Genomic DNA, 12,503 nt, shown 5'->3' with positions numbered 1-12,503 from the left:
ATGATGGCACGTGGGTGTATGGGAGTTGGATAGTGATGGTACGCCCCATGCATCTTCTCTCTCACTCATGATGGCACATGGGTGTATGGGAGTTGGATAGTGATGGTACGCCCCATGCATCTTCTCTCTCACTCATGATGGCACGTGGGTGTATGGGAGTTGGATAGTGATGGTACGCCCCATGCATGTTCTCTCTCAGTCATGATGGCACGTGGGTGTATGGCAGTTGGATAGTGATGCTACGCCCCATGCATGTTCTCTCTCACTCATGATGGCATTTGGGTGTATGGGAGTTGGATAGTAAAGGTACGCCCCATGCATGTTCTCTCTCAGTCATGATGGTACGTGGGTGTATGGGAGTTGGATAGTAAAGGTACATCCCATGCATGTTCTCTCTCAGTCATTATGGCAAGTGGGTGTATGGGAGTTGGATAGTAAAGGTACGCCCCATGCATGTTCTCTCTCAGTCATGATGGCACATGGGTTTATGGGAGTTGGATAGTGACGGTACGCCCCATGCATGTTCTCTCTTAGTCATGATGGCACGTGGGTGTATGGGAGTTGGATAGTGAAGGTACAACCCATGCATGTTCTCTCTCAGTCATGATGGCACGTGGGTGTATGGGAGTTGGATAATGATGCTACGCCCCATGCATGTTCTCACTCAGTCATGATGGCACGTGGGTGTATTGGACTTGAAAAGTGATGGTACGGTCCATGCATGTTCTCTCTCAGTCATGATGGCACATGGGTGTATGGGAGTTGGATAGTTATGGTACGCCCATGCATGTTCTCTCTCACTCATGATGGCACGTGGGTGTATGGGAGTTGGATAGTGATGGTACGCCCCATGCATGATCTTTCTCAGTCATGATTGCACGTGGGTGTATGGGAGTTGGCTAGTGATGGTACAACCCATGTATGTTCTCTCACTCATTATGGCACGTGGGTGTATGGGAGTTGGATAGTGATGGTACACCCCATGCATGTTCTCTCTCACTCATGGTGGCACGTGGGTGTATGGGAGTTGGATAGTGATGGTACGCCCCATGCATGTTCTCTCTCAGTCATGATGGCATGTGGGTGTATGGGAGTTGGATAGTGATGGTACAACCCATGTATGTTCTCTCACTCATTATGGCACGGGGGTGTATGGGAGTTGGATAGTGATGGTACGCCCCATGCATGATCTCTCTCACTCATGGTGGCACGTGGGTTTATGGGAGTTGGATAGTGATGGTACGCCCCATGCATGTTCTCTCTCAGTTATGATGGCACGTGGGTGTATGGGAGTTGGATAGTGAATGTACGTCCCATGCATGTTCTCTAACTCATGATGGCACGTGGGTGTATGGGAGTTGGATAGTGATGGTACGCCCATGCATGTTCTCTCTCACTCATGATGGCATGTGGGTGTATGGGAGTTGGATAGTGAATGTACGTCCCATGCATGTTCTTTCTCACTCATGATGGCACATGGGTGTATGGGAGTGGGATAGTGATGGTACGCCCATGCATGTTCTCTCTCACTCATGATGGCATGTGGGTGTATGGGAGTTGGATAGTGAATGTACGTCCCATGCATGTTCTCTAACTCATGATGGCACGTGGGTGTATGGGAGTTGGATAGTGATGGTACGACCTATGCATGTTCTCTCTCAGTCATGATGGCACGTGGGTGTATGGGAGATGGATAGTGATGGTACAACCCATGTATGTTCTCTCATTCATTATGGCACGTGGGTGTATGGGAGTTGGATAGTGATGGTACGCCCCATGCATGTTCTCTCTCACTCATGGTGGCACGTGGGTGTATGGGAGTTGGATAGTGATGGTACGCCCCATGCATGTTCTCTCACTCATGATGGCACGTGGGTGTATGGGAGTTGGATAGTGATTGTACGACCCATGCATGTTCTCTCTCAGTCATGATGGCACGTGGGTGTATGGGAGTTGGATAGTGATGGTACAACCCATGTATGTTCTCTCACTCATTTTGGCACGTGGGTATATGGGAGTTGGATAGTGATGGTACGCCCCATGCATGTTCTCTCTCACTCATGGTGGCACGAGGGTGTATGGAAGTTGGATAGTGATGGTAAGTCCCATGCATGTTCTCTCTCAGTCATGATGGCATGTGGGTGTATGGGAGTTGGATAGTGATGGTACAACCCATGTATGTTCTCTCACTCATGATGGCACGTGGGTGTATGGGAGTTGGATAGTGAAGGTACGCCCCATGCATGTTCTCTCTCAGTCATGATGGCACGTGGGTGTATGGGAGTTAGTTAGTGATGGTAAGTCCCATGCATGTTCTCTCTCAGTCATGATGGCACGTGGGTGTATGGGAGTTGGATAGTGATTGTACGACCCATGCATGTTCTCTCTCAGTCATGATGGCACGTGGGTGTATGGGAGTTGGATAGTGATGGTACAACCCATGTATGTTCTCTCACTCATTTTGGCACGTGGGTATATGGGAGTTGGATAGTGATGGTACGCCCCATGCATGTTCTCTCTCACTCATGGTGGCACGAGGGTGTATGGAAGTTGGATAGTGATGGTAAGTCCCATGCATGTTCTCTCTCAGTCATGATGGCATGTGGGTGTATGGGAGTTGGATAGTGATGGTACAACCCATGTATGTTCTCTCACTCATGATGGCACGTGGGTGTATGGGAGTTGGATAGTGAAGGTACGCCCCATGCATGTTCTCTCTCAGTCATGATGGCACATGGGTGTATGGGAGTTAGTTAGTGATGGTAAGTCCCATGCATGTTCTCTCTCAGTCATGATGGCACGTGGGTGTATGGGAGTTGGATAGTGATGGTACAACCCATGTATGTTCTCTCACTAATGGTGGCACGTGGGTGCATGGGAGTTGGATAGTGAAGGTACGCCCCATGTATCTTCTCTCTCACTCATGATGGCACATGGGTGTTTGGGAGTTGGATAGTGATGGTACGCCCCATGTATCTTCTCTCTCACTCATGATGGCACATGGGTGTATGGGAGTTGGATAGTGATGGTACGCCCCATGTATCTTCTCTCTCACTCATGATGGCCCTTGTGTGTATGGGAGATGGATAGTGATGGTACGCCCCATGTATGTTCTTTCTCAGTCATGATGGCACCTGGGTGTATGGGAGTTGGATAGTGATGGTACGCCCCATGCATGTTCTCTCTCACTCATGATGGCATGTGGGTGTATGGGAGTTGGATAGTGATGGTACGACCCATGCATGTTCTCTCTCAGTCATGATGGCATGTGGGTGTATGGGAGTTGGATAGTGATGGTACAACCCATGTATGTTCTCTCACTCATGATGGCACGTGGGTGTATGGGAGTTGGATAGTGAAGGTACGCCCCATGCATGTTCTCTCTCAGTCATGATGGCACGTGGGTGTATGGGAGTTAGTTAGTGATGGTAAGTCCCATGCATGTTCTCTCTCAGTCATGATGGCACGTGGGTGTATGGGAGTTGGATAGTGATGGTACAACCCATGTATGTTCTCTCACTAATGGTGGCACGTGGGTGCATGGGAGTTGGATAGTGAAGGTACGCCCCATGTATCTTCTCTCTCACTCATGATGGCACATGGGTGTATGGGAGTTGGATAGTGATGGTACGCCCCATGTATCTTCTCTCTCACTCATGATGGCACATGGGTGTATGGGAGTTGGATAGTGATGGTACGCCCCATGTATCTTCTCTCTCACTCATGATGGCCCTTGTGTGTATGGGAGATGGATAGTGATGGTACGCCCCATGTATGTTCTTTCTCAGTCATGATGGCACCTGGGTGTATGGGAGTTGGATAGTGATGGTACGCCCCATGCATGTTCTCTCTCACTCATGATGGCATGTGGGTGTATGGGAGTTGGATAGTGATGGTACGACCCATGCATGTTCTCTCTCAGCCATGATGGCTCGTGGGTGTATGGGAGTTGGATAGTGATGGTACGACCCATGCATGTTCTCTCGCAGTCATGATGGCATGTGGGTGTATGGGAGTTGGATAGTGATGGTACGGCCCATGTATGTTCTCTCTCACTCATGATGGCACGTGGGTGTATGGGAGTTGGATAGTGATGGTACGTCCCATGCATGTTCTCTCTCAGTCATGATGGCACGTGGGTCTATGGGAGTTGGATATTGATGGTACACCCCATGCATGTTCTCTCTCAGTCATGATGGCACGTGGGTGTATGGGAGTTGGATAGTGATGGTACAACCCATGTATGTTCTCTCACTCATGATGGCACATTGGTGTATTGGAGTTGGATAGTGATGGTAAGTCCCATGCATGTTCTCTCTCAGTCATGATGGCATGTGGGTGTATGGGAGTTGGATAGTGATGGTACGACCCATGTATGTTCTCTCACTCATGATGGCACGTGGGTGTATGGGAGTTGGACAGTGATGGTACAACCCATGTATGTTCTCTAGCTCATGATGGCACGTGGGTGTATGGGAGTTGGATAGTGAAGGTGCGCCCCATGCCTGTTCTCTCTCAGTCATGATGGCACGTGGGTGTATGGGAGTTCGATAGTGATGGTACACCCCATGCATGTTCTCTCTCAGTCATGATGGCACGTGGGTGTATGGAAGTTGGATAGTGATGGTACGCCCCATGCATGTTCTCTCTTAGTCATGATGGCACGTGGGTTTTTGGGAGTTGGATAGTGATGGTACGCCCCATGAATGTTCTCTCTCAGTCATGATGGCACGTGGGTGTATGGGAGTTGGATAGTTATGGTACGCCCCATGCATGTTCTCTCTCACTCATGGTGGCACGTGGGTGTATGGGAGTTGGATAGTGATGGAACGCCCCATGCATGTTCTCTCTCACTCATGGTGGCACGTGGGTGTATGGGAGTTGGATAGTGATGGTAAGCCCCATGCATGTTCTCTCTCAGTTATGATGGCACAGGGGTGTATGGGAGTTGGATAGTGATGGTACAACCCATGTATGTTCTCTCACTCATTATGGCACGTGGGTGTATGGGAGTTGGATAGTGATGGTACGCCCCCCATGCATGTTCTCTCTCACTCATGGTGGCACGTGGGTGTATGGGAGTTGGATAGTGATGGTACGTCCCATGCATGTTCTCTCTCAGTCATGATGGCACGTGTGTGTAAGGGAGTTGGATAGTGATGGTACAACCCATGTATGTTCTCTCACTCATGATGACACGTGGGTGTATGGGAGTTGGATAGTGAAGGTACGCCCCATGCATGTTCTCTCTCAGTCATGATGGCACGTGGGTGTATGGGAGTTGGTTAGTGATTATACGCCCCATGCATGTTCTCTCTCAGTTATGATGGCACGTGGGTGTATGGGAGTGGGATAGTGATGGTACGCCCATGCATGTTCTCTCTCACTCATGATGGCATGTGGGTGTATGGGAGTTGGATAGTGATGGTACGTCCCATGCATGTTCTCTAACTCATGATGGCACGTGGGTGTATGGGAGTTGGATAGTGATGGTACGACCCATGCATGTTCTCTCTCAGTCATGGTGGCACGTGGGTGTATGGGAGTTGGATAGTGATGGTACAACCCATGTATGTTCTCTCTCAGTCATGATGGCACGTGGGTGTATGGGAGTTGGATAGTGAAGGTACGCCTCATGCATGTTCTCTCTCAGTCATGATGTCACGTGGGTGTATGGGAGTTGGATAGTGAAGGTACGTCCCATGCATGTTCTCTCTCAGTCATGATGGCAGGTGGATGTATGGGAGTTGGATAGTGAAGGTACGACCCATGCATGTTCTCTCTCAGTCATGATGGCACGTGGGTGTATGGGAGTTGGTTGGTGATGGTACGCCCCATGCATGTTCTCTCTCAGTCATGATGGCACGTGGGTGTATGGGAGTTGGATAGTGATGGTACGCCCATGCATGTTCTCTCTCACTCATGATGGCATGTGGGTGTATGGGAGTTGGATAGTGATGGTACGTCCCATGCATGTTCTCTCACTAATGATGGCACGTGGGTGTATGGGAGCTGGATAGTGATGGTACGACCCATGCATGTTCTCTCTCACTCATGATGGCATGTGGGTGTATGGGAGTTGGATAGTGATGGTACGCCCATGTATGTTCTCTCTCGCTCATGATGGCACGTGGGTGTATGGGAGTTGGATAGTGATGGTACGTCCCATGTATGTTCTTTCTCAGTCATGATTGCACATGGGTGTATGGGAGTTGGATAGTGATGGTACTCCCTTTGTGTATGTTATCTCTCACTCATGATGGCACGTGGGTGTATGGGAGTTGGATAGTGATGGTACGCCCACGTATGTTCTTTTTCAGTCATGATGGCACGTGGGTGTATGGGAGTTGGATAGTGATGGTACGCCCCTTGTGTATGTTCTCTCTCACTCATGATGCCACGTGGATATATGGGAGTTGGATAGTGATGGTACGCCCCATGCATGTTCTCTCTCAGTCTTGATGGCAGGTGGGTGTATGGGAGTTGGATAGTGATGGTAAGCCCCATGCATGTTCTCTCTCACTCATGATGGCACATGGGTGTATGGGAGTTGGATAGTGATGGTACGCTCCATGCATGTTCTCTCTCAGTCCTAATGGCACGTGTGTGTATGGGAGTTGGATAGTGAAGGTACGCCCCATGCATGTTCTCTCTCAGTCATGATGGCAGGTGGGTGTATGGGAGTTGGATAGTGAAGGTACGCCCCATGCATGTTCTCTCTCAGTCATGATGGCACGTGGGTGTATGGGAGTTGGATAGTGATGGTACGCCCCATGCATCTTCTCTCTCACTCATGATGGCACATGGGTGTATGGGAGTTGGATAGTGATGGTACGCCCCATGCATCTTCTCTCTCACTCATGATGGCACGTGGGTGTATGGGAGTTGGATAGTGATGATACGCCCCATGCATGTTCTCTCTCAGTCATGATGGCACGTGGGTGTATGGCAGTTGGATAGTGATGCTACGCCCCATGCATGTTCTCTCTCACTCATGATGGCATTTGGGTGTATGGGAGTTGGATAGTAAAGGTACGCACCATGCATGTTCTCTCTCAGTCATGATGGTACGTGGGTGTATGGGAGTTGGATAGTAAAGGTACACCCCATGCATGTTCTCTCTCAGTCATGATGGCAAGTGGGTGTATGGGAGTTGGATAGTAAAGGTACGCCCCATGCATGTTCTCTCTCAGTCATGATGGCACATGGGTGTATGGGAGTTGGATAGTGACGGTACGCCCCATGCATGTTCTCTCTTAGTCATGATGGCACGTGGGTGTATGGGAGTTGGATAGTGAAGGTACATCCCATGCATGTTCTCTCTCAGTCATGATGGCACGTGGGTGTATGGGAGTTGGATAATGATGCTACGCCCCATGCATGTTCTCACTCAGTCATGATGGCACGTGGGTGTATTGGACTTGAAAAGTGATGGTACGGCCCATGCATGTTCTCTCTCAGTCATGATGGCACATGGGTGTATGGGAGTTGGATAGTTATGGTACGCCCATGCATGTTCTCTCTCACTCATGATGGCACGTGGGTGTATGGGAGTTGGACAGTGATGGTACGCCCCATGCATGATCTTTCTCAGTCATGATTGCACGTGGGTGTATGGGAGTTGGCTAGTGATGGTACAACCCATGTATGTTCTCTCACTCATTATGGCACATGGGTGTATGGGAGTTGGATAGTGATGGTACGCCCCATGCATGTTCTCTCTCACTCATGGTGGCACGTGGGTGTATGGGAGTTGGATAGTGATGGTACGTCCCATGCATGTTCTCTCTCAGTCATGATGGCACGTGGGTGTATGGGAGTTGGATAGTGATGGTACAACCCATGTATGTTCTCTCACTCATGATGACACGTGGGTGTATGGGAGTTGGATAGTGAAGGTACGCCCCATGCATGTTCTCTCTCAGTCATGATGGCACGTGGGTGTATGGGAGTTGGTTAGTGATTATACGCCCCATGCATGTTCTCTCTCAGTTATGATGGCACGTGGGTGTATGGGAGTGGGATAGTGATGGTACGCCCATGCATGTTCTCTCTCACTCATGATGGCATGTGGGTGTATGGGAGTTGGATAGTGATGGTACGTCCCATGCATGTTCTCTAACTCATGATGGCACGTGGGTGTATGGGAGTTGGATAGTGATGGTACGACCCATGCATGTTCTCTCTCAGTCATGGTGGCACGTGGGTGTATGGGAGTTGGATAGTGATGGTACAACCCATGTATGTTCTCTCTCAGTCATGATGGCACGTGGGTGTATGGGAGTTGGATAGTGAAGGTACGCCTCATGCATGTTCTCTCTCAGTCATGATGTCACGTGGGTGTATGGGAGTTGGATAGTGAAGGTACGTCCCATGCATGTTCTCTCTCAGTCATGATGGCAGGTGGATGTATGGGAGTTGGATAGTGAAGGTACGACCCATGCATGTTCTCTCTCAGTCATGATGGCACGTGGGTGTATGGGAGTTGGTCGGTGATGGTACGCCCCATGCATGTTCTCTCTCAGTCATGATGGCACGTGGGTGTATGGGAGTTGGATAGTGATGGTACGCCCATGCATGTTCTCTCTCACTCATGATGGCATGTGGGTGTATGGGAGTTGGATAGTGATGGTACGTCCCATGCATGTTCTCTCACTAATGATGGCACGTGGGTGTATGGGAGCTGGATAGTGATGGTACGACCCATGCATGTTCTCTCTCACTCATGATGGCATGTGGGTGTATGGGAGTTGGATAGTGATGGTACGCCCATGTATGTTCTCTCTCGCTCATGATGGCACGTGGGTGTATGGGAGTTGGATAGTGATGGTACGTCCCATGTATGTTCTTTCTCAGTCATGATTGCACATGGGTGTATGGGAGTTGGATAGTGATGGTACTCCCTTTGTGTATGTTATCTCTCACTCATGATGGCACGTGGGTGTATGGGAGTTGGATAGTGATGGTACGCCCACGTATGTTCTTTTTCAGTCATGATGGCACGTGGGTGTATGGGAGTTGGATAGTGATGGTACGCCCCTTGTGTATGTTCTCTCTCACTCATGATGCCACGTGGATATATGGGAGTTGGATAGTGATGGTACGCCCCATGCATGTTCTCTCTCAGTCTTGATGGCAGGTGGGTGTATGGGAGTTGGATAGTGATGGTAAGCCCCATGCATGTTCTCTCTCACTCATGATGGCACATGGGTGTATGGGAGTTGGATAGTGATGGTACGCTCCATGCATGTTCTCTCTCAGTCCTAATGGCACGTGTGTGTATGGGAGTTGGATAGTGAAGGTACGCCCCATGCATGTTCTCTCTCAGTCATGATGGCAGGTGGGTGTATGGGAGTTGGATAGTGAAGGTACGCCCCATGCATGTTCTCTCTCAGTCATGATGGCACGTGGGTGTATGGGAGTTGGATAGTGATGGTACGCCCCATGCATCTTCTCTCTCACTCATGATGGCACATGGGTGTATGGGAGTTGGATAGTGATGGTACGCCCCATGCATCTTCTCTCTCACTCATGATGGCACGTGGGTGTATGGGAGTTGGATAGTGATGATACGCCCCATGCATGTTCTCTCTCAGTCATGATGGCACGTGGGTGTATGGCAGTTGGATAGTGATGCTACGCCCCATGCATGTTCTCTCTCACTCATGATGGCATTTGGGTGTATGGGAGTTGGATAGTAAAGGTACGCCCCATGCATGTTCTCTCTCAGTCATGATGGTACGTGGGTGTATGGGAGTTGGATAGTAAAGGTACACCCCATGCATGTTCTCTCTCAGTCATGATGGCAAGTGGGTGTATGGGAGTTGGATAGTAAAGGTACGCCCCATGCATGTTCTCTCTCAGTCATGATGGCACATGGGTGTATGGGAGTTGGATAGTGACGGTACGCCCCATGCATGTTCTCTCTTAGTCATGATGGCACGTGGGTGTATGGGAGTTGGATAGTGAAGGTACATCCCATGCATGTTCTCTCTCAGTCATGATGGCACGTGGGTGTATGGGAGTTGGATAATGATGCTACGCCCCATGCATGTTCTCACTCAGTCATGATGGCACGTGGGTGTATTGGACTTGAAAAGTGATGGTACGGCCCATGCATGTTCTCTCTCAGTCATGATGGCACATGGGTGTATGGGAGTTGGATAGTTATGGTACGCCCATGCATGTTCTCTCTCACTCATGATGGCACGTGGGTGTATGGGAGTTGGACAGTGATGGTACGCCCCATGCATGATCTTTCTCAGTCATGATTGCACGTGGGTGTATGGGAGTTGGCTAGTGATGGTACAACCCATGTATGTTCTCTCACTCATTATGGCACATGGGTGTATGGGAGTTGGATAGTGATGGTACGCCCCATGCATGTTCTCTCTCACTCATGGTGGCACGTGGGTGTATGGGAGTTGGATAGTGATGGTACGTCCCATGCATGTTCTCTCTCAGTCATGATGGCATGTGGGTGTATGGGAGTTGGATAGTGATGGTACGTCCCATGCATGTTCTCTCTCACTCATGATGGCATGTGGGTGTATGGGAGTTGGATAGTGATGGTACACCCCATGTATGTTCTTTCTCAGTCATGATTGCACGTGGGTGTATGGGAGTTGGATAGTGATGGTACTCCCCTTGTGTATGTTCTCTCTCACTCATGATGGCACGTGGGTGTATGGGAGTTGGATAGTGATGGTACGCCCATGTATGTTCTTTCTCAGTCATGATGGCAGGTGGGTGTATGGGAGTTGGATAGTGATGGTAAGCCCCTTGTGTATGTTCTCTCTCACTCACGATGGCACGTGGGTATATGGGAGTTGGATAGTGATGGTACGCCCCATGCATATTCTCTCTCAGTCTTGATGGCAGGTGGGTGTATGGGAGTTGGATATTGATGGTACGTCCCATGCATGTTCTCTCTCAGTCATGATGGAACGTGGGTGTATGGGAGTTGGATAGTGATGATACGCCCCATGCATGTTCTCTCTCAGTCATAATGGCACGTGTGTGTATGGGAGTTGGATAGTGAAGGTACGCCCCATGCATGTTCTCTCTCAGTCATGATGGCAGGTGGGTGTATGGGAGTTGGATAGTGAAGGTACGCCCCATGCATGTTCTCTCTCAGTCATGATGGCACGTGGGTGTATGGGAGTTGGATAGTGATGGTACGCCCCATGCATGTTCTCTCTCAGTCATGATGGCAGGTGGGTGTATGGGAGTTGGATAGTGAAGGTACGCCCCATGCATGTTCTCTCTCAGTCATGATGGCACGTGGGTGTATGGGAGTTGGATAGTGATGGTACGCCCCATGCATCTTCTCTCTCACTCATGATGGCAAGTGGGTGTATGGGAGTTGGATTGTGATGGTACGCCCCATGTATCTTCTCTCTCACTCATGATGGCACGTGGGTGTATGGGAGTTGGATAGAGATGGTACGCCCCATACATGTTCTCTCTCAGTCATAATGGCACGTGGGTGTATGGGAGTTGGATAGTGAAGGTACGCCTCATGCATGTTCTCTCTCAGTCATGATGTCACGTGGTTGTATGGGAGTTGGATAGTGAAGGTACGCCCCATGTATGTTCTCTCTCAGTCATGATGGCAGTCGGATGTATGGGAGTTGGATAGTGAAGGTACGCCCCACGCATGTTCTCTCTCAGTCATGATGGCACGTGGGTGTATGGGAGTTGGTTGGTGATGGTACGCCCCATGCATGTTTTCTCTCAGTCATGATGGCACGTGGGTGTATGGGAGTTGGATAGTTATGGTACGCCCATGCATGTTCTCTCTCACTCATGATGGCACGTGGGTGTATGGGAGTTGGACAGTGATGGTACGCCCCATGCATGATCTTTCTCAGTCATGATTGCACGTGGGTGTATGGGAGTTGGCTAGTGATGGTACAACCCATGTATGTTCTCTCACTCATTATGGCACATGGGTGTATGGGAGTTGGATAGTGATGGTACGCCCCATGCATGTTCTCTCTCACTCATGGTGGCACGTGGGTGTATGGGAGTTGGATAGTGATGGTACGTCCCATGCATGTTCTCTCTCAGTCATGATGGCATGTGGGTGTATGGGAGTTGGATAGTGATGGTACGTCCCATGCATGTTCTCTCTCACTCATGATGGCATGTGGGTGTATGGGAGTTGGATAGTGATGGTACACCCCATGTATGTTCTTTCTCAGTCATGATTGCACGTGGGTGTATGGGAGTTGGATAGTGATGGTACTCCCCTTGTGTATGTTCTCTCTCACTCATGATGGCACGTGGGTGTATGGGAGTTGGATAGTGATGGTACGCCCATGTATGTTCTTTCTCAGTCATGATGGCAGGTGGGTGTATGGGAGTTGGATAGTGATGGTAAGCCCCTTGTGTATGTTCTCTCTCACTCACGATGGCACGTGGGTATATGGGAGTTGGATAGTGATGGTACGCCCCATGCATATTCTCTCTCAGTCTTGATGGCAGGTGGGTGTATGGGA

Source organism: Ambystoma mexicanum, chromosome 12, assembly GCF_040938575.1.
Source record: "Ambystoma mexicanum isolate Mex_15411 chromosome 12, UKY_AmexF1_1, whole genome shotgun sequence".
Taxonomy (NCBI): domain Eukaryota; kingdom Metazoa; phylum Chordata; class Amphibia; order Caudata; family Ambystomatidae; genus Ambystoma; species Ambystoma mexicanum.
Note: the sequence above shows the minus strand (reverse complement) of the source record.